This window comes from Leptosomus discolor, chromosome 1, assembly GCF_034619465.1.
Source record: "Leptosomus discolor isolate bLepDis1 chromosome 1, bLepDis1.hap2, whole genome shotgun sequence".
NCBI classification, from domain to species: Eukaryota; Metazoa; Chordata; class Aves; order Leptosomiformes; family Leptosomidae; genus Leptosomus; species Leptosomus discolor.
In genome coordinates this window covers 119,250,587-119,274,336 of record NC_141391.1, presented here as the reverse complement: position 1 = coordinate 119,274,336, position 23,750 = coordinate 119,250,587, and positions in this window count along the sequence as shown.

The window sequence follows — 23,750 nt, the reverse complement described above, 5'->3', positions numbered from 1 at the left end:
CCAGGAGGTAGAGCAGTAGTGGATGCTGATGAAGAAGCCAGAAGACACTGACAGTGAGAAACACGCACTCTCTCCATCACTGGATATACTACAAACTTCACGTCTCTCACACCAAGTGATTTGTGACACGTTACATTGACTCTAGGACTGCACAGATGTCTGCACCTCACCCGTGAAACTCAGGACCTGAGATGTCGTATGGGCATCAAAAAGAAAGCTTGCAACTTCATGTTTGTAAAAGTTATACAGAAAAGATATGTATTTTGGCTGTAGAGAAAGAAGGCTGACTTTGAACAAGCTAACAACTGTTTATAGACCATAGACATTAGTACCTGAGCAATTTTCCCCCAGAGGTTTGTTTGGCTTAATGATAGCAGCTCTTTTGTTGTACCATGTTTGCAAATGACAACTTTCTGGGTATGTGAACTGCTGTGTATGTTTCTGAGATACTAAAAATTCACTGTTGCTTCTGTATAAGCATAGGCATACTTCTGGCTGGTGACACTTCTGTCAATATTGCATCACCTAGGAAATCCAATTTTATCCTAGAATCACTGGAGTTAAGATGTACTAGAGTGAAATTCCTACTTATTATCACAAACAGGTTTCAACAGAGACTCCTTTACAGCATGCCTTAGCTACAGCAGAAAACAAAACCAGCTCACTCTTTTTTTGAGCCAGAGGTTCCAAGAAAAAAGCGTCAAGTCCAGAAAACAGACAATAATGGGAAAATAGGCAGTTCTTTAAAATATTGCAAAATTGATTGCTGCCAGAAAAGGGTCATGTGATCTGTAACTGCCTTGTATGACTTCTTTCTTAGAGAGCTTTTGGCAGCTTACTTTTTTTTTTATGCTTTCTTTTCAATCCAATGCTGCATTCCCAGTGTCCTTACAGGGTGGTTGCTGTCTTGCTACTTTAGCTATTACTGACAAGTAAATGAATAACAAATGCAACCCTACCTCTCACTATCACCAACCCCACTTAGTGGCAGATGTTTTCCCTGCTTCCTGGTTGGAATCCATTCCTCAATCAGTGGCACATTTTTTGAGCTCTGTGTTCAGGTTTTTTCATGTTGAAAAAGTACAAGAATGAGAGATTTCTACTACTCTATGCTTTATTTGTACAAGGCTCTGAAACCACGCTTCTAAAATATATCTGTGAACACAACCTTAATCTCTTGAAGTCACGAGCATTTTTTTTGACCTTGATGGTGGGTTTTTGGTGGGTTTTTTTGAGGTTACTTACCTCATTATAGTGGTATCAGTGTAATCCAAGGTAGCTTTTCAGAAGTCAATGGAATCATCTAACATAAAACCACATACATGCATGGAAAAAAGCCTCTGAGTCAGTGGAGCAAGTCTGTAGCTGTTTGACTAGGCTGCTTTCAACTAACAACTGGGTAATGAATTGTTCTTTGCTGTGAGATTGAATCTGTTAGAGCTTTTCTTTCCCAAATCCCATATAACATGAATAGACAGCTTTTTACTCTTCTATGGTACATTTCATCACTCACTCTGTGAATTTTTAGATGCTAGATCTTCTTTGTAAGATCTGATGACAATTCAGACATAGGACAAGTCAAAGCTTTTTATATGCTCAGTACAACAGATCTAGGCATGCTGACGAGACATTTTCCTGAGGTGGCTTTTTGTATGTGATACACTGGTGTCTGTATATGTCTATATGCTGCTATTTGTAAGTTGCTCACCTCTCATAATGACACTAAACAAAATTTCTTGTTATTGTCTCTTTCTTTTCACATATGAATTATTCTTTTAGAAAATTTCAGCTACTTTAGACTATTCTGCTACAATATATTGTAAACTCACTGTTAAATTAAATATAGTCAGGCCTCATATATTCATGCAGAATTTTAATGAAAGACTGGGGGAAAGAAGTATGTTGCTGGAATTCCCAGGAGAGATGATGTTGCTTGGCTATTGAGCTATCTACCAAATTGCAAAGTATTTCCCACAGCTGTGCTTTCTCTTTTATTTCTCATATACAGTCAATAGATACGAATGCATAACAGAAATGTCATGTTTGGCTCCTTTGACCAGAAATCGTCTTTTTTAAAATACCAGTGTGATGTGACAAAGATCTGAAAATTACTCGTTTTAGAAAAAAGGAATGCATTTACTTCATAACCAGTTGAATATATTAATTTCTTCCTCTGATTTCTTGCCTTCAAGGTTTAATACGTATTTGTTTCATTGTTATATGGCTTTTATTTCATTTGTACATTGTTTTTCCTATATTATGTTTTGGAAGTAGAATTCCGCCTCTTTAATTTATCCCCACTGTGACTTAATGATGATCATTTATTAGGTTTGACTTATCTGTGACTTAATGATGATCAGTTATCAGGTAAAAAATGGGAAGTCAAAGTGGGCAATTAATTTGTTTAGAGAAGCAACAGGTGGGCTACCTTATATACTTGTCTAGGAAAAAAAAAGCTAGTACTGTACAAGAACTGTGGCTTTCCAAGGTATGACAGTATTTGCCCAATGACACATCTTCCACTGAATCCCTAGTTATCATTAGATTCAAATATCACAAAAAGTAAGAAAAGGCTGCAGTTTCTTAAATGTTACACCTTTGGAAGCAATGCTCCAGTTAACAGTTCATGTATTAGAAGAGATGCCCCCAGACAAAAACACGCGCTGTATACAAATCAAGAAGATGCACTGGTTCTTGCTCTTTTTTTTGCTAGTACAAATATCCTCTCACCTGAGACCTCACTGCCTTAAAGACATATTCACTTTCTAATTTGCAAAAACTCCCTCTTAACCAACAAACTCTTATGAAAGCTCCTCGTAACTCCCAGCTTTTGAAAAGCTTAAGGGTTAGTTATACATTAGTTAAACATGCTACATTCAAATATTGCTATATTTGAATATTTTATATTTGAAATACTTTTGTGAATACACCAAAATACTGTAACCATCGAATTGTGGTTTAGAAAGAGAAATATTTGATTATTTTTTTTCTTTGTGGCTGTATGAATCTTATTGCAGCATGTACTAGACTTTTTTTTTTCTCAAAAATACTGGCAAAAATTTGCTTCTAGCCTCATTATGAAAGTCAACAGATTTTCTGGTTAGGAATGGCTGTAGTTCTAATTGCAGAGTTTTGTCAGAGCTGAGGGAAGCCCAGATTAATCTGACAGTGTTTTCTGGTGTTTTGTTTTTTTTTTCTGATAAGAAAAATTAAGTAATATAGATCTCCTCTGGTCTTGTGGAACTGTGGAAGGTCTACTGCTAATTTCAAAAGGACTTTCCAGCCCTAAATTTTCCTGCTCTAAAATTACCTAGTGTTCTATTTCTTGCTATTGTCAGGAAAAAAAAAAAGGGACCTTTTCATTCACATTTTTATGCTTATCCTGAGGCTACACAATACTGTATCCTTTTTGGCCAGACAAAAAATTTACAGTCAGCCTTAATGAGATCTGTTTATATTTAAGAGAATCTGACATGTTTCAACAATAAATCTCGGAGTTCTGCAATTTGTTGACATGAAATTTGTCATCGGCTGTGGTCATGTTCAGGGAGAAATAGGAACAAAACGTATAGGCTGTTTCAGAACTTCGCTCCATTGCCCTCTTGCCGTGAAAGTGCATTTCAGATACACAGCACACCTGTTTCTGAGCATCTCTCTACACGTGCACATGCACAGATAGAGTTGTGATGGTCCCTTCTGTATCCCTGCGCCATCACAGTGACAGCATAACGACCTTCGGCTAATTCTGCATTTTTTGCCACTGTATTTATTGGGGTTCATCTGATGCTGCATGAATATGGGGTTCCCGGCATCTACAGTGATGTAAGTTTTACTGACTGTGTTTTCCTCTTTATGTCTTATTAAAACAGCTATTTTATTATGCCATTTGAGGTCAGGCCTTTCTTACTCAGAGGTGGAAATAATCCTGCACTATCTCTCTACGTCTCATCCCCCATCCGTCAGTGAAGAACAGAAGCCAAATTTAAGGCTAACTTTTCGGTAAAGGAGTTGGCTTTTTTCTTCCCTTCCATCCTCCTCACCAGCGTAAGAAATCCACAGTTAGCATTCAAATTGTTGTGCTAAAAGCCTTTACTCTGCATGTAGTAATTCAAAATAGCTTCTGACATGCATGTGGACAATTACTCTCATATACTTCTCTATTAACATACTATTTCAAAATTTTGGGGTTTTACTTCAGTAAATACTTCAGCAGTACTTCAAAGTTGACATTTTACCCGATAATTTTCTCTGTTCTTGACAAGAAGTCTTGAATTAGAGGCAGCATAGAACTTCCTACATAGCATTATGCTAATTAAGATTTACAGCCTGGTCATCTAAGTCTTGAAGTCCACGACACAGTTGTTGCCTAACTACTTCATTAAAGTTCTCTGAAGGCTTTACAAAAATTAGGTAAGTGTTAAATGATCCACTTTCATAACATTTTTCCAAGCAAGTCAGAAACTGCTTTACATCACAACTATGGTACTCTATCTCAGGAAACTAACATTTCTGTAGGGCCCAAATGATACGATAGTTGGCATTTAGGGAGATTTATAACAATGTGTCTCAAATTAGGCAGCTATAAATCATTGGTCACTTCGAACATCTGAATTTAAGTAATTTCATTAAGCCTACTATAAAAAGAGCCTGCCGAATTAATCTCTTTTGGGATGCCAAAATTGAATGTTTTAGGAATAATATTTTTCAATATAAAAGATTATACTTAAAATAATTAAAATAATCTCATGGTTCATTCATTCTAAAACCCTTTAAATCATTCCAGTCCTGAATATAATTTCAAACTTGCGAAAATTATTAAAGTGACTTGAAGAGTTTAACGCAAATACATACAGGACAGTAATGTTGCTAACTCCCCCAGGACTAAGCTGAAAACAAATGGGTTTTTGCAATTTGTGCCAGTAAGAACAGTACTTCCTGCTAAGAAGTGAAAACCAGATAAGTTTTGTAAAGCAACATCACTGAAACTCATAATGAACTTCTTAAATAAATCTCTGTTATTCTGCGACCACATTTCCCTATCAGTATTTATTTAAAACACATCTACATTCAGTCAATGGTCTTAAGAACTTTAAAGGAAACAGCATAAGAAAAAGAACAAGAAGCAGCTAACCAGCCTTTAAGATGTTGTCTATGCACATCCATGTTCTCAAGGTTCACAAACCCCAGGCTATTATTTTTTATTCATTTTATCAAAAGCTATTCTGCAGCTATAATATTGATCATGTATTTTCAAATGAAAGACTGATGTTAATTTTCAATTGTTAATTCATCTTTAATCTCTGTAATTAGAAGCGATGAGTATGTGGTAACAAGAAACTTTTCAGCCCTAAAACATTGCTAAGTTTAAGACTGACAGCTACCTCTACTAAGTTTTTGCTCATGTTTCTGTTTTCTTTTTCGTTGTGATCATAATGCATATATAGGTTTCTACCTTCCTGACACTACTTCATAGCTGTAAATGAAATCATAGACAATAACTGTCTGCTTTCTGTTGATGTATTGATCAATAATTATAACTATCTGATATTATTGAACATCACCAAGGCAGGACTTCCCAAGAGAGTCAAGTATGCCCTTGTTGCCACTCTACTGCAGGCACCACCCTGGAACACCCGCTGCAACCCACACCATGCTATATGCAGGCAGATGCACAGCTGCGGTAGCACCTGTGGCCACCCTTCCTTTCATCCCATGCAATAAATTCCTTGAGTAGATGTATACTCTTCCTGTAGTTACAGATCAGGGCTGCTTGCCAAATTATTCCTTGGTGCAAGCAAGAAAGCAAGGAAAAGACACAGGAAAGACACTAGGCAAGTAGAGAGCTTACACTTGTCTTGGTTCTTCTCAGTTACAGTAGGTAATTAGGCATGTAAATGGGAATGGGGAGAGGTAACAGGCTGTCTAAGCACTTCCATCCATCCTGTACTCATTGTTCCTGCTGGGAGATCGTGAAGTGGTGGAGGCAACAGTTCTATGCCAACCCTCATTTCCTGGTCTGCTTTTGCAGCTCACTGTATTATATCAAAGGTGGCAGACGGTACAGTGAAAATTTATCCAGACCTTATTTCCAAGAGGTCAGAGGTCTACAGTTGTTCATGTCTTCAATAGTTCTTTGTAAAATAGATCAGGTCTCAATTTTCTGTCTGTCCCTGCATTGGAGTGTCACTCCATTGTCACTGTGCAACCTTCAGATTTTTAGCTTGAAATGTTAACAAGAATTCGAAAGAACTGTGTTATTAAAAATGCTTTAAAAAAACCTTCCAATAGTGCTAGTTTCCTTTCTTAATATTTCTCATAAGCTTCTGCACAAAATGTTCAGTCTTACTTAATTTTACATTTGAAATATAGCACTATTTTATCTAACTAAATTTAAAAAATGTGATTTTTTCCCCCCAATACCCAAATCATTATAATACAGCTAAAATCTGAACAGTTACCTGTAATTACAAAAATTACAGACTACACAGCATTTTAAAATAAATTTCTTCTGATTCTGACTCCATATGTAATGTAGACTCGTGCTCATTCTTGCCATGTTTCATGTGAGTGTGAATTAGTTCTCACTGTTGCACTTGCAGCTTTCAATTTAATATAACAGTAACATCCAGAAACAATCCCTAGAATTTATCTTACTGTGAATTGTAGATAATCTCCTTCAGCTTTATTAGAAGATACTGCATTTTAATTTTACGAAAAACATTTTCTTGTTTGTCAGAATGTGACTGAAAATTATTTTCTAATCTACGTTCTCTCCAGCAGTGTAACACAGTTGGCTGGGATTTAAAAATTTAACTCTTTTTTTTTTTTTTCCTTTTATTGCAACAGTCAAGTGGGATTTTGGTGATGTCAAAGCATTATAAAACTTCTCTAGGAAACTTTTAACTGAAAGAAAGAATTTTGAAACAAACTTGATGCTGTTTAGTTTTGTACTTCGTAATGAGAAAAACAACTGCAATCCTGCTATAAGCAGATGAGAGACAGCCTCTGCTGCCTCACGCTTTCTGACAACAAACAGAACCCGGGGGATGCAGAGCTTTAGCAAGAATCATATTATAACTATTTTAAGTGCTTGTGAGCATTAGTTGCGGAGACGGGAGTTGGAGAATCCACAAAAGACTCAATATGAGTTACATCAGGAAACTCGTTTTATTGTGCACTTTCTTATATAGCATAATTTTCCAAAGTCATCATGACTTGCAGTTTTTCATAAACTCCAATTGTGCTATACATACATCAGTCATCTGCTTCTACCTATCACTTTACTATTAATACTAATGCGTTCCTCCTCATACAGATGTTAGCTTCTAATCCTTCTATTCTGACCCTCAAGGCCGAAGCGTCCTTGAGGCCTACTATATTAGTTTAGACAAACTGTTCAACAGAGTTTTCCCTGTGCAGGCCCTCTAGCATTCCATGCCTGTTTTCAGCGAGCTACGCTCCCACAATTAGTATCAGTGGTTTAGCTGTACTGCTTATTTTGCTTTCAGAGTTGAGAACTCCATGATGGCTCGGGTTTGAAAAGTGTACAGGATAAGTAGATTAGTTGGCTAGTTTCTGTTTTTCAGATTAAAGTAGGACTATGCCTTTTTAGCAAACAGACACTGGCTACCACATGGCTACTATTACAAAAGACATTGTCCAGATAACTAACAGTTTTCAGTTTCTTGAGGACTAGGTCTCTGAGTACTGAGGCTACACGATACAAATATTAACTTGACAAAAGAATAATATTCTGTCAAAAGCTAAAAGATTTATTTTTTCCCCGTCTTGTCTCCTCCTCATTTTTAGCTATTCCTGGTCTTTGGAGGCTGCTTGTTTGCTTCAACACTTCTTTGCTCTGGTCTTGCCTCTATATGAGCTGCCTGTTGCTGGGCCTCTGTACAGGTCATTAGGGAGTCAAGGTTCAGCCACTCTCCTTTGTGATTTTGCCATTCTGCAACAAAACCAACTGGAATCTAGGCAGAAGACATTCCTAGGAATCCTCATCTCTATTATACAGCTTGGCCCTTAAAGATGCCTCCCCAGGTTTTCCTTATCATCAATAATATAAAGCTTGTATGTCCAAAAGCATAAACACATCTAACTCTATAATCCAGATTCGTTTACCGTGACTACTGTAACCCAGGAAAACCTGCTTTCTCCTGCTGGGTTATGTCTTGTTTTCACAACATTTCTTTAGAGATTTTTCTGGGAACATGTCTGCAAGACTATCCAGTGAGGCTAAACCATCTTTTTGTAACAACTATTTCTAGTTTTCTGAAATATTTGTTCATATTACTTTATACCTTATAAAGTTATTTAATCAGTCTTGCACTACTCCGTATAATCACATCAGACCATTCATCTGCTTAACATATTTCACAAGACTGCCTTGAAAATATTAACTTCAAATTTATTTTCAGCCTATCCATCTGGCTTTTTCTACAACTTAACGCTAGTAATTTATTGTTAGAATGCTGTTACTTAGTGATGTGAACTAAAGAGTTTATTACTTTTTTGTTATAGATTTGAAAGAACTGAATTGTTGTTAAATTGGTCACAGTCTTGCAAGACAACTCATTACTATTAGTAATACACAAAATGTGGATTGCTAACTCCTTATGATGAAGTTATAGTGAAATGTTGAATCAAGTCCTTTCTCACTGCACAGTGGCCTCCTGCTGATGCACATCTGTCACCTTTATTAACTCTGCAGAATCTGTTGTGACAAACCCTCCTTCCCTGCCTTCTGCGCATCTACAGCTCTGTAGAGAAGGAATGTGTCAATAATCAATTTTAAATTTTTACAAGTATTTCACCATGGAAATTTTGTGGTTTGGAAAGCTGTATACTCTTACGAAAAATCCATTCTGATGAACACTGGTGGAAAAAATGGCTTTCTGTAAGTTTACTTTGAATGAGCCACAGCCTATATTAAGCCCCCTAGTTATGAATTATTAATGCCATAAGCCAGAAGGCTTAAGAAGAAAAGCCCTGCACTCCCGCTCTAGGAGAAGGAAAAGGTAGCGTGGGAAGGCTTCTTTTACATGAATTATTCAGCACCAGTGCATTTTTTCACTCAGCATTTTGCTGTAGCAAGATTCTGTATTCTGAGCCCAGGACTACTGTGTGATGCTTGCGAGCGTGCAGAAGGGGGAAACCATTGGGGAAGATATAGCCTAGAGAAAGTGGTTACCTCAAGCAAACTTTTAGATAGACAAATCAAAGACAATATGCAGAACATCTGACGGGCTCCTTGAAGGGGTCGTGTGTTGCTCACAGATGCTAAACACTCCATGAAGCAGACATCGTAGGACAAGAACAGGGGTAGCAGGTTTGAATAAAATCCAGTAGAAAAGATTTATCTGAACCCGAGTGGACAGAAAGAGCAAACTCGTCTCTGAGATTTTGCTACTTGAATTTGTGAAGGGGGATTTAAGAAAGTAATAGTGAAGATCTCATGAATGAGTTAATCTATTTCAGAAAGCCGAACAATTACTAATTTGAGCAATGTAGCACAAGCCATATCTCTACTAAATTCTCAGAATTACAGTTATCTTCATTCACATTAAAAAAAAAAAAGATACTTTTTTCCACTAACTTAAAATAAGTTGCAGCTACCCATTCCCAAGAATGACCGAGGGACTGCAAATGGTGAGGGAGAGCTGAGGGCAAGCAAAGGACTCAAACCCTACATTTCAAAAAATTAGTACTAACTTTCCAAATTGAAAATGGAGCTGCAGTTACATCTTTATCTCAGACTACGTCTTCCTAGCTCTGTTTTTGAATGCAATCCAGCATACTGACATCAACATCTGGCACCAGCAAAGATGCTTGTTAACCTGCATTTATTCATGCAGTTCTAGACATACTACAGTGAGAAGATATTACTATTGATCATTTTGTCAGGTGTTAGCTAAATATTGATAGACCTTAATTCCTCTTACTTCTTACCTACAACAAAACTCACAGTTGAAAGCAAGAGTTGCCGCTTTCAAAGAAAAGTAGTGATTTTTAAAATAGTCTAGGCACAAAATAATCTGGACTGTTCTTCTTTATGGAAAGGAATGCAGATTTGGATTCTGTTCAGAGAGGGTAATTGCAGGGTGACACTGGGTGCTGCACACTCACCTTTCACCTGGAGGCTGGGGCAACATCACTCCCTTTTGCAGTAAAAACCATGGCTATGACTGGCTAGTCAGTGAAGGCAGGCTTTGTTTAGGCCACAACTCTGCAGGGACTCGAACCAAAATTATTTGTCCTAGTTTCCACTTGCTTTCAATGCCCTGCAGTTTTTGGTGACTCCTGGCTATGAGTGCTTTCTTCTTAGCTATTCCTGGGTGCTCCCAAAATCGTGCTTTACGCTGATTGCATATTTTGTCAGACTCAGAATTGACACACTTTCATTCTGTGTATAAATCTCTATCTTTCCTAATGCTCAAATGCAAGCATATAGCATTGTCAGCTCTGTGGCAATGATTACTTTCAGTTTTTATTTTTTTTATAAAGCAAACATTACTTTGTATGAAATACAACAGAAACATTTTAAAACTTTCCAGTTCTTTCTGAGTATTTGCAGAATTCATTATTCTTCCCTAAAGGTTCTGCAAATGTTAAAGTAGCATAATTCAATTATGTAAAACAGCAGAAAAGCTTCTCGTCGTTGTGTCCTGATATAAATAATAGTATAAGTCAATATCCATGCTAATATTAATTGAAAAATTAATACCATTTTATTGTTGTCAGAAAAAATAAATATAAAAGCCTAAGTGAATAGACAACACTCCAGTTTCCCCACTTCATAAGATTATTTTCAGTATTTATTTATACTGCAACTAGACATCGGTCAAAATAAACTATGCTAGGCAATTTGTATTTAAAAGTTGAGCTACAAGCTTACCTTTGGTCTCCTCTTATCCCAAGAAGAAAGCACGGTGGGCTCCTCTTTATATGCAGGACTCCACTTGTATCTTAAAGTACCTCTCCTTCCCATGCCCCAGTTGCTCTTAGGATAGACGTCCTAACCACCACTAAAATATACAGACTGTATCAAAGATCTTTCCTCGAGGACTGAGGTTTTTGTCCTTTCGTGTAATTTTATTACAGGCTCATATCATTCAGAGTCTTGCCCAATTTGGATTTAGTTAAAGTGAATATAAATACACATATAAATCTGAGAACACAAGGGAACATCGCAGATAAAATTTAGGCTCTTGAAGTCTAAGCTAACCAAACTCTAACTCGTTAAAATTAGTTTTAGCTATGTAAGTTTAGAGCAGTAGTAAATAATTAACGGACATTCCTACAGCTCTCTTCATACTGATTTTAAACACAAGTGTGTTCTCTTAAATCCTCAAATTATAAAACGTAAGCTAGGGATTGGTGACTCTTCACTAAGGAGCTGAGGGCTTGCATAACCATTACCCTGACTGATAGAATTTCACTGCCATTTGTGGTGTTCCCTGTTTTCACTATCAAAAGCAGATTCAAGGCCAAGGAATGAGGTGAAAAGTTATACCTTGGAAGAGAGTGTTAAATGGTGACATCTTGCTTTTTAATATAGTTCTTAATCATTATGCTTTCATCTTTTTAATCACAGAATTCATAAGGGCTGTAAAAAAACCACGAGATAAAAGTAGGTTTATTTCATATTGCTGCAATATTGTGATTATAACAAAGGATTATTCAGAAGGTAGTTACTGCAAAACAAAAAAACATGAAATATATCAAAGTGCATATACATGTTTTTTCTCTCCCTCGGTTTTTACTGCATGACTGTAATGTTAATTTTGTCCAGTATCTTGGTATTTTTAAACTACAGCATGACAGATGCATCTTTAATACTTCTCATAATAAGAGCTAAAATACATGTGGGTGAATATTTTAAAATAATGCATTTGGGTACGGTAAAAAATTTTGTGCTAAACAAAAGAACATAGTAATTGGCCAAGTAACAGCTACTTGTGATAGGTAACACAGACTGATTAATGTAACGAAAGATTTCCAGTGAACATGGAAAGATTTAGGAGATTTTGCTTCTCTCAAGAGCCAATGCTGAGGTGATGTGTGCTCTTAGAAAGAAGACCTTTTAAGTACTGATCTCTTTGTTTCCCACCTTCTGATCATCCTTTCTATATAAAACATATTCTTCTGTTGGACCACCCCTCTTCATGCAATGGTAGAGCACTTGGTGCTAGTGCCTGATCTCTAAGAACCAGAAACTATTACTTTACTACCATGGGTTTGGGTTTGTTTGGTTTTTCCCACGGTTATTGCAATGAAAATGACAAAAATCCTCCAGGGCACTAGAAATTTGTGTTGACGATTGCTAAGTGATATTGCTTCCCCTCTGAAGGTCACCCACAGTATAAGCACGATGTTGTAAAACATAGGATGGTTAAGTACGCTGTCTTTCAGAAAAGATTGAAATCCAATGTTCCAAAAGACATTACATTTGCAGTTTTTTTGGGGCAAACGAGGACCATCCAAAGACTAAAGCTGAGTAATTTTCCCTGTCTGAGGAGAATTGTCCCTTCTCCATTGTCATCTGGATAAGCAGGTAACGGTTTCTGCAGTAAGCATGTTACACAGTGTCATGAGTCCTTCTTCAGCTTGTGACTGCGGTATAGCTGCCTTTCAGAATTCTATCCTATCACTATAGAAGGACACAGGAGCAACACTACGGGACAAAGATACAGCACATATGTGTTGAATGACACACAGAAAGAAGGGAGACGTTCTCCTTTTCATCCCATCCACATAACACCACTGTACACCCAGGTGGCCTGCGTGTCACATGTGATCCCGCTTCAGTGCTCTGCAGCCCGTGGAAGTGTCACACAAGCACACACTGCATGCCCTGGGACACTCCATAGACGCAGTGCGACAGGGTGACGTGCAGGCTCTCTGCAGAGGTCCCAGGGCTTTGGGGAGTTCAAATGCAACCAAGTCAAGCCTTCTCCCCTTCTGACTTCATGGTATCTATGTCCCTTATCAGGTGTGAGTAGGAAGCCCCTGGCAGAAGAAATCCACAGATTTTCCTTTCCTTTACTTAAGTCAAGACTACAGAGAACTTGTTTGTCCAGAATCTGCAAAGGTCTGTAATAATGGAGTTCTGTATTACTGTGAAGCTCTATGCTAAATAAACAAAGCATTGTTCAGGACTCATCTTTGGCTGCGCTTGCCTAACTCCAGTTAAGTTCTAAGAGCTAAAATTCACACAGGCCCTTTTAATTGAGATGCAAACTTACAATACATTATAGTCCAAGGCAGCAAGTATTTAAATGATTCACTACTGAGGCTGCATAAACTCCAGGAAGCTGTTATTCATTAGTGGATATGAGGAAACTCACCCTCTGTAATTAGCATGCCTCAGCGAAGACTGTATTCTTCATCACCATGGATTGTGAGAGAACATTGCACAAAAGCAAATGTCAGGTTTTTGTGACTCAGAACTCATTAATATTTCCATAGCCTTTTATATATCACTAAGTAAAATAGGAATCTTATCTTTCTTGATAGTACCTTAGAAGGAAATAAGAAATAAGGAAATAAGAATTCCACATTGCCTTATTAATTGGTCAGTGAAAGTGTTTCACTGTATCCTTTCACTGCATCATAAAATGGCAGGACCTGGATAAGTTTATAGCAGTTGGGGATTTGCCTCTTTTTATTCACTTCTCACAATAAAATTAAAAAAAAAAAAACAAACCCAAAAACCAGTCTCATGTATATTTCCTTAATCTCATTTTATATACTCATTATTTATGATGACTATTCTCATTATTTATGATGACTAAACTACAATTCTGTCACAACTTTCTTTTATAATATGAGTAATCTAGCCCCAAGTAATATTAATAATTAGCAACTGCATTTGGCTTTGGGTAAGAGACTTGAACTGCGCAGGTTCACTTCAACAATCTCCTGAGTTTGAATAAAGCTCAGCTCAGCTTCACTGTCAAACAACTTAGCTGCTTGGTTCACTGCTGAATCCTGCCCCCTTGAGCTTCCACACAGAATATAGGTTCACTGCTAACTTTTCTTTTCATGCTAAATAAACAGATGCCTCTAAAATGAAATTTGACAATGTTTTCTGGGAATAGTTCAGAGGCTGAATAAGCGTCATGGTTTTTAATGGGAAAACAAAATACTAGTCTTCTGATGCCAGCAACAACCCCACACGTGGCCTCATGCTATGTTGCTAGGCATGCAATACCTCTCCCTACCAGGCTACTAAGAAAAAGAATTGCTCTGCAAGAGTCTAATACAGCCTTCAAGTTATTTCAATCGTTTTACATTGAAAACTCACAAAACAAAGTATTTTAGGATACAAGAAAAAGCTTGGTCCAGGCACCCTACAAGGAGAAGTGCAGCTGTAGTTCACTGGGAAGGACTAGCTGTGACCAACGTGAACATAAGCCACTGTACTACCTGGCCTGAAGACAGAAGAGTGGGTAGGCATCAGATAAAACATTTTTTTTTTAATATAAATTACTTTTATATTCTTATTTATCTTGATTTTATGTACTTATTTTAAATGTTTGATGGTTATACAGCTCTGTATTCATTATTTATATAAACTTATTTGTTCTAGTAAGCAAACTTTGGGAGGAAGGTAATTTCACTTTTTGCGTCATAGTTGCTTTTCATGTGTCGCAGGACAACAGAATATTGCCCTGTAATATTCACTTCTAAATCAAGGACAACTTTCTGGAGTAAAACAATGCAGTAAAAGAACTAAAAAGCCTAAATAAAGGATGTTTCCACGGGGAAGACTAATCCCTCATGCACTTTCTTATTCAAGGGTACAATGAATATTTGACTGAAGCTTACAGGAAGGTTTAATGTACTGCAGTTTCCAGAAAGGTTGCTAAGGAAGCGTATTCTGGTATGGAAAAGGGACCTTAGCTTCATAGGAGAAACAAGGTCACATGCATTTCGAAAAAATGTTTTGAGCTTGGTGAGCTTCCAGAAGCAGACAGAAAATGAAAACAGGTCAAAAGACAGCAAAAGGTGAAGGAACATACCTGTTGTGAGGATTGAGCAGATAATCACTTCCCATAAGAGGTGGATAAACTTAGAAGTCAATATAGATAAGCAAGAAATTCTTCCTGGAACCAAAGATGAGGTAAACTATGAAATGTGCACTTGAAACTGAATTAAGGACCAAAATAGTCTCCCTCTAGTCTTTACCTAAAGTCAATCACTTACTAGTATGCAAACCAAACTCCTACATTTCAGCTCAAAATTTGATTAAGTGAGAGTAAGCTTTCTTAACATCATGCCAAGGGAACTACAAAGATAGGAGTAAAGCTGTAGAAGCCCTTGCGAAAGTCTATTGCAACACATAAATTAAATAGGTCAAACCCCACTCAGACCTTCCTTCATTGCTTGCATATCTTGTCCACTAAGTTAATCATTTTTGCATCCATTTTCCACACTGTACCTGACCATACTGGTCGATGAGGGAGTGTGAGCCTGTGCAGACCGAATGCAGTTCTTCTCACACTGGCTTCAGGATTTCCAGGGACATGAGGGACCTGCTGGGGTGATCAGAGCTCCTCCATGTCAGAGAGCCGGCAAGGTCATTTGGTTTATTGAAGAGTCTAATTGCAAAAGTAGAGGTAACAATTAGAGCCAAAAGTGTTGTAGCTGAACAGGACTGAGAGGATCAAGAGACTTGTGGAAAAATGAGGCCTTGAGTGAAATGGTGAGAGATACATAAGGGGAAAGTTTGCATATTTTTGTAAGAGGAAACTATTGGATTAAGGAAAAAGCTGAACATGGACGTGCGGCAACAGCCTTCAGGTGGCACTAGCCTTTGCCCAGCTTGACCTGCTCCTCCTGTTTTACATAACAGCAGGGACATAGCAAGGCTATTTTTTCCAGCTATTGGTCCTGTCACTATGAACAAGTTGCTTATGTAGGCAGCGGTGTCTGCTTGGAGAGTGGAGAAGAAGGAAGATGAACTCATAGGAAGGTTACAAAACCTGGATCCAGGTACCAAACGTGGGCTGCTCTGTTAGAACCGGCTTCATGCAATGTTTCCAAGAGTCTTCCTCCAGCCAGTCTACTTTCTCTGGGTGGCATGGATGAATTGTGAATTATCATTTCATCTTCTGTGATCAACCATAACAAACTTCTGCACTTTTCAATATTCATCCATTATTGCTTTCACTACAACACTTTGTAACGGACATACTAAACGGCAGGAAGCTGCTTCCGATTTCAGTGTGTGGAATAATGTGTTCTCACTTCCACACACAGACGAGAAAATTAACAATCAGAAATGAGACGACTTATAATATGCATTTCTCATGAATCATTGACAAAATATTTTATGACCTCCTGTCAGATAAGAGGAAAGACAAAGGAGATCTTAGTACATTTGTTAAAAAGGAGAATAGTTTTGGCAGAATAGCATTCTTTTCTGTTTTAGAAGTACCTATGGAGAAAAAGTTTCCCTAGAAAAGAGATGATGCAATTAATGGTAGACTCTTATCCAGTGTAAGGTCATTAATACACTTATTTAAGGCCTCTGAATATAAATATGCTCTTCAGAATGGTACTTCAGTATTAGATCTGAGCAGTTAAGCTGCTCTGCACTATTAAGATAGATGCTAATTCTGACTTTCTCCGAATTATTTCATTTTGTTTAGGTATTTAGCTTTCCAGAGTAATACTGCTGCTTTACAGTAACAGAATAGCAAACAGAAATAAAGCTGTTGCTTTTGTGTTGGAAACGTGATTTAGCAAAGACTGGGGGATGAGAGGGGCAGTCAGGGGTGGTGTTAGCCAGCAGAATGTATAAGTATATTTTTATTTTTGCAGTTAGAAATGAATTTCAGCAAAAGCAGATTATTTTCATGAATGCCAGTGTCTATTCCATTATTATGGAATTCTGAAACTGAAGACATTTGTTTCATTTTGATTTCTGAACATGAGAAGGATATGAAGTATTAAAGCATCCTGTTTTTCCCTCCCTCCTTACTTTTTTGTGTTCATTATTAGATAAAATGGAAAACAGAGACCCTTCCCTTCCCTCCTTCCCTTCCCTTCCCTTCCCTTCCCTTCCCTTCCCTTCCCTTCCCTTCCCTTCCCTTCCCTTCCCTTCCCTTCCCTTCCCTTCCCTTCCCTTCCCTTCCCTTCCCTTCCCTTCCCTTCCCTTCCCTTCCCTTCCCTTCCCTTCCCTTCCCTTCCCTTCCCTTCCCTTCCCTTCCCTTCCCTTCCCTTCCCTTCCCTTCCCTTCCCTTCCCTTCCCTTCCCTTCCCTTCCCTTCCCTTCCCTTCCCTTCCCTTCCCTTCCCTTCCCTTCCCTTCCCTTCCCTTCCCTTCCCTTCCCTTCCCTTCCCTTCCCTTCCCTTCCCTTCCCTTCCCTTCCCTTCCCTTCCCTTCCCTTCCCTTCCCTTCCCTTCCCTTCCCTTCCCTTCCCTTCCCTTCCCTTCCCTTCCCTTCCCTTCCCTTCCCTTCCCTTCCCTTCCCTTCCCTTCCCTTCCCTTCCCTTCCCTTCCCTTCCCTTCCCTTCCCTTCCCTTCCCTTCCCTTCCCTTCCCTCCCCTCCCCTCCCCTCCCCTCCCCTCCCCTCCCCTCCCCTCCCCTCCCCTCCCCTCCCCTCCCCTCCCCTCCCCTCCCCCCCCCTCCCCTCCCCTCCCCTCCCCTCCCCTCCCCTCCCCTCCCCTCCCCTCCCCTCCCCTCCCCTCCCCTCCCCTCCCCTCCCCTCCCCTCCCCTCCCCTCCCCTCCCCTTCCCTTCCCTTCCCTTCCCTTCCCTTCCCTTCCCTTCCCTTCCCTTCCCTTCCCTTCCCTTCCCTTCCCTTCCCTTCCCTTCCCTTCCCTTCCCTTCCCTTCCCTTCCCTTCCCTTCCCTTCCCTTCCCTTCCCTTCCCTTCCCTTCCCTTCCCTTCCCTTCCCTTCCCTTCCCTTCCCTTCCCTTCCCTTCCCTTCCCTTCCCTTCCCTTCCCTTCCCTTCCCTTGTTCTGAGGCTTAAAATAAGAAAAGTGAAAATGTTATTTTCTGAAACTGAGTGAAATGTCATTGATCATGGATTGACAATGGTATTGCCTTGGAGATTGATTGTTTTTTCATACATGGAGATGGTATTGATGAAGAGGGTGTTGATGATGTTGATCAGAAGACTAAAAAAAGGTGATTTTTTGAAGAAAATTGAACCTCTCTAAAAAAAAAAAAAAAATTGCCCTTTTCATAATATGCAATACAGAAAAAAAGAATCCGTAGAAATGTCTCTGTTTTTCAATCAACTTTAAATTTAAAAAGGAAAACACTATGACTGTAAGTAATACATCTGGCACATATGTTAGCTGCCTCATATGACTTACACTGAAAAAAAGCTGGTTCGAGATTTCTATTCAGTTGGCTCAAGGTTTCTTTCCACTGTGAATCTGTAATGAATTGCTAAAACCCTCAGGCTTCAGGAAAGAAACCCCTTTGAAAAAGGTAGCTAGCGAATGCCAATATGACACTTGTTCTATAGCTATACCTTGAACTTAAGTATGCAAATCAAGACTGTCACCAAAGCAGGCCAGTGGCCCAGTAGGGCATGATACATACCATTTTGCTGATCCTCAGCTGGGTAATACAGAATAACTTTCTGGGAAGCATAAATGACTTTTGGGCAGTAGATAATAGGGGTTTTTTTTTTTTCTTTTTTATGTGTATTTTTGGTCAGTGCCTATTTAGGAGAAAGTCTGCGCTGGAATTAGGAAAGAGATTACTTATTTTTTGATTACCTGATTTTTATCAACAGTTTTTCTCAGCAGTGGCAGTGAATGCTGATGAGTCAATATATGGCCAAGCTCCAAGCAGTCATCTCCACATAATTATTAATTTGAGGGCCAACAATCAAAGGAAGGCAGTTTCTTTAGCACAAGTGGGCACAAGTAACTGGTTACCCCCCATCTCATGTTTATATCAAGAAAAGTTATCCCTTGGCATTGTGAGAAAACTCTTTGGAAAGCTCACCTCAGTGAACCTTCCCACAGCCCCAATGGCTTAAGCCTATGTTTGAAGCACATATATTTCTTGGAATTCTTATTTCTATTTCTGTGCCACTGTCAATCATCCACCCTCTGTTTCCGTACAATCAGCATTGTACAGATGGTGTCTATGTGGCTCAGTTCTCTTCCTCCCAAAGTATGGTGTCTGCATTATCCACTGGGAAAACCATTGGTCTGTACTATCATGTGACCTAGATTTGGGGATTGAGAAACTGCAGAATTATGGTTTCTCAGACAACTACAGATGGTCAACGGTTACTCAAAATGGGCAACCACAGGACCCTGCTTAGTCAAATACCCTAGCCTTCTCCATTTACTAGTAGAGAAATAGTTAACATGCCCAAAGCTGCAGCAGGCATAAGCTTTCAAAGTCTTCAAGAACAGGTCCTACATGAAGTCTTATAGTTCTTGTAATAACTCGCGATGTACTCAAATATTTGTCTCCCAGAAAAATCTAGCCTCATTAATTTCCAAGTTGTGTTATGTACTAACCACAGCAATCTTCTGCAAACAACAGATTCAAATTACAAGCAGAGAGTTCACGGTACAGTTTAGCAACATCTTCCTTCACAACGTGCTGGCAAATGGCCTGCTCTGGCCATTTCTCAATGGTCAATGGAATCTCTCTGGCCGATAAACTTATTTTTTCTAAAAAGCTTTTGTCTGATATCCATCGCAACAACACCCCTTCTGTGCTCACTTGACAGAACAGGCAAATAACATCCTTTGGAAACACACGAAATAAGAAGTTCTTCTTGTTGGGACAACTGGACATAAGCTGCTCCCTGAGGTGAGAGCTGAGCTCCCAGGGGTTAGGAAGGAGTTCCAAGAAGGTAAGTTGTCATCATCCATAACTCCCTAAAATATCCTGTGATATCCAAAAATTCAGAGTTTAATCTCTCACATGGCGAAAGTTGGATGCAACTGTCATTGGTCTCTGCCATGCTTAATTTTCCCATTTGCCCTTATACCCACTACAACACTGGCCTAACAGATTTTCACATGTTCTGGTTAGCAGCGTTTGCTTAACCCTATCTTTAGCTGCCCTATGACAGCTCCCTTAAGTAACTGTCACAACACTTGGAGAAACCCAACACAAACATTACCCAAAGTAGTACTGACAATCTGACATGCCACCAATGCCTGGCTAATGTAGCAACATGGTTTCTGCCAGAAGGAAAGCCATCTGCGACTCACACTCTCTGCCATGTTGTGAGTGTCATACATAATATTAGCTCCATTCAAGCTACGGGAATGGGAGTTCTTCCCCCTCACAGTCTGGCTCTGTCCGCTTCCTGACTTCATCCTGGAGCATGAGTGGTGCTGACTCAGGAAGGCACCTTGGCATGTGGTGTCATGAAAGACACCATGATGTGCTACAGTCAGGCCCCTGATGGGCATCTCAAGGAGAGCTGCTGCTCCTCAGTCAACCAGCTGCTGTAACAACCACATAAATTCAGAGGTGGAATACTTGTCCAGCTTTTGAAAACAAACCTGCCCCTTGTTTCTACCAGGAATATTTAATGAGGCCACATACAATCCTACTAGTACATATTTTTCTGATCAGTGCTGAGCTGCACTGTATTGCTAATCAGCTGCTGAGGTGGCCTCAGCTGAGCTACCATTGTAAAGTGGAGTGTCCCATAACTACCTGCTACCCTGTAACTATTCAGTAAGAGAAAATCAAAAGAAATGTGCTGACATTTTTATTATAAGGGAGGCTGCCTAAAGAGAGAGAGATGGGCACAAAGAAGGAGACAAAGACTTCTGGCTGCAGGTGGATGACTTTCCCTGGGGCTGAACTGAAAGATCCCAAATGGTTCTTCGCAATGGTGAGAGATGTCCCCGCCACTGATGACTCCATGGTTGCCACTAGATCTTCCACCTAACATCTAATGACAGCAGTTTCACTCCATTTTGTTGCCACACCTATGACTGGCAAGTGCAAAAGGTAGTATGGCTCCATAACTTTCAGACAACAAAATAAAGAAAGGTTGTTTTATCAATGTCCTGAAGGGACAGAGTGCACCCTCAGCAAGTTTACTGATGACACAAAACTGGGAGGAGCGGCTGACACACCAGAGGGCTGTGCTGCCACTCAACAAGACCTGGACAGGCCAGAGAGCTGGGTGGGGAGGAACCTGATGAGGTTCAATAAGGGCAAGTCTAGGTTCCTGCATCTGGGGAGGAATAACCCCATGTAGCAGTATAGGCTGGGGGTCGACCTGCTGGAGAGCAGCTCTGCAGAGAGGGACCTGGGAGCTGTGGTAGACACCAAGTTGACCATGAGCCAGTGATGTGTCCTTGTGGCCAAGGGGGCCAATGGTGTCCTGGGTGCATTAAGAAGAGTGTGGCCAGAAGGTCGAGGGAGGTCATCCTCCCCCTCTACTATGCTCTGCTGAGGCCACACCTGGAGTACAGTGTTCAGTTCTGGGCCGCCCAGTTCAAGAGCAACAGGGAACTACTGGAGGGAGTCCAGCTGAGGGCTACAAAGATGATTAAGGGACTGGAGCATCTCTCATGACGAAAGAGAGACCTGGGGCTCTTTAGCCTGGAGAAGAGAAGACTGAGGGGGGACCTTATCAACACTTATAAATATGTAAAGGGCAGGTATCAAGAGGATGAGGCCAGGCTCTTTTCAGTGGTGCCCAGTGACAGGACAAGGGGCAATGGGCACAAACTGGAGCACAGGAAGTTCCACCTAAACATGAAGAGGAACTTCTTTGAAGATGGCAGAGCACTGGAACAGGCTACCCAGGGAGGTTGTGGAGTCTCCTTCCCTGGAGATATTCCAAGCACGCATGGATGCAGTCCTGTGCAACCTGCTCTGGGTGAAACTGCTCTGGCAGGGGGGTTGGACTAGATGAGGTTCCTTCCAAACCCTGCCGTTCTGTGACTCCGTGATTCTGTCAAATATCACAGCAAAATCAGAAACATTTTTAAGCACATAATCTCTTAAGAAGTTAAAAAATAAATTTGCTGTAAAATACAAGTTTTAGCATATGATCTGAAATTTACCTTCCCTTGCTGCCGTTTGACAGATAGTCTTTAGGATATTGCAGTGCTCCACAGGGCAAGGGCAATTTAGCAGTATTATTACCTTCTTCATACTCAATGCCAACATTCATTTTCAGTTTTGCTGTTCTGTTTTTCAGTTGAAATCATGCTGGAGGGTGGAAATTTCCTTATAATAATTACTGAAAGTAGTGAATGATGCGATTGTTGGAATGTCTGCCCTGTGCATTTTTGGTTTGCAGCATTATGAGATAAAACCAAGGCAAAGCAAAATATAGCTGAAACATAACAAGCCTTGTTCTCATTAAGGAACAATGCTCAAACTTTAGCTCTGAATGTTTTAATTCCCGAAGAAAAACTAAACCAAATTTTGTCCAGAAAAAAAAAAGTGTCCAGGAATGCAACAGAAAAAGGGTAATTAAAATAGGATGATGCTTTTAAGAGTGTTTTTTTTTTTTTTTAGGGACAGACTATGAAACACACACCTATAGATGAACTCAGGCTTGCTTGACTTACCATCCAGGAACAGCAAACTTTGTTTACGGTAGTCTTAAGACTTTTCAACCATACACTTTGTTCTTACTGTTAAAATGAACAAAAATTTAGTTTAAGGAGAGAGGCTGTCTAAACCCATGGCTACAGCTCTCAAAGGGAATACCTGAAGATGCACTTACTCAGTCACTTAAGTGCAGTTAGTACATTGCAGCTCTTAAGATACATCTGTTCCACAACGAGTGTACAACTGAAGATCATGTACCCAGGCTAATTTTAAATTAGCCACTGCAGTGCAAAGCTTAATGCAGCTGAAACACTTGCACAGCTCCTCAGAGGCAGATTGAGCAGCCTGCACTGAGCACTGCACATTTGTAAATACAGCATAATCAGTACTTGAGCTGTCATGTTTAAGGCTAGCTCAGTTAGATCTACGCAGGCTGTATTCAAAGGACAGAAGAGACATCCTCTTGGAGAACACCTAAAATGAAGTCTTAGACTGGGTAAAGGAAAAAGGAAAACATCATCCACGCAGAAATACATATAAAAAGTGGAAGGCATAGTCAGCCCTGTAATGTCAGACCCTTTCTGGCTGATACGTACATGAGTAAAGGTCTGTTTACCGAATCAGTTCTCAGCCTTGCATATATAAATACTGTGGACAACAGCATTATGAATCTTCTTTCTTTGATAAAAGGAGATCAAAGCATTCCCATGGACACGTTTCGTTATCATATTGATATTATGGGACAGTTAGATTGTTTATGAAGTTTTGTGCGTAATGAGACCTGAGAAGCTTAAAGAGCTACTCCTGCATTTCTCTATTTGACCATATCTGCTTATTTAATTTTCCTGATGGTAGAAAGATACGGCTGTCAGAATGGGCAGTGCGTTTGGGTATCTTGGCACCCTGATCCCTTCTTTCACCATATCATTACAACGCCACTAGGTGAAACATGGGGCACATGGGAAAAGTACTTATAAAAGATTCACTCTGATTTCTTTCTTGCTATAGTATTGAGTCATCATCCTTGAAGAGGCTCACTATTTATGATGTGCACAAAATACATAATTAATTGTCCAATTCGACACAACTAGCACTGTGGCCCCTGACAGACTTTCATTTATCTAAGTGTGTTTTTTTTTCTCTGGATTTATGATGTTGCTTAAAGAAATTAATTTGGTCAAATTCCCCCAGAGGTTCAAGGGGGCAAACCACTGTTTCATTGCCA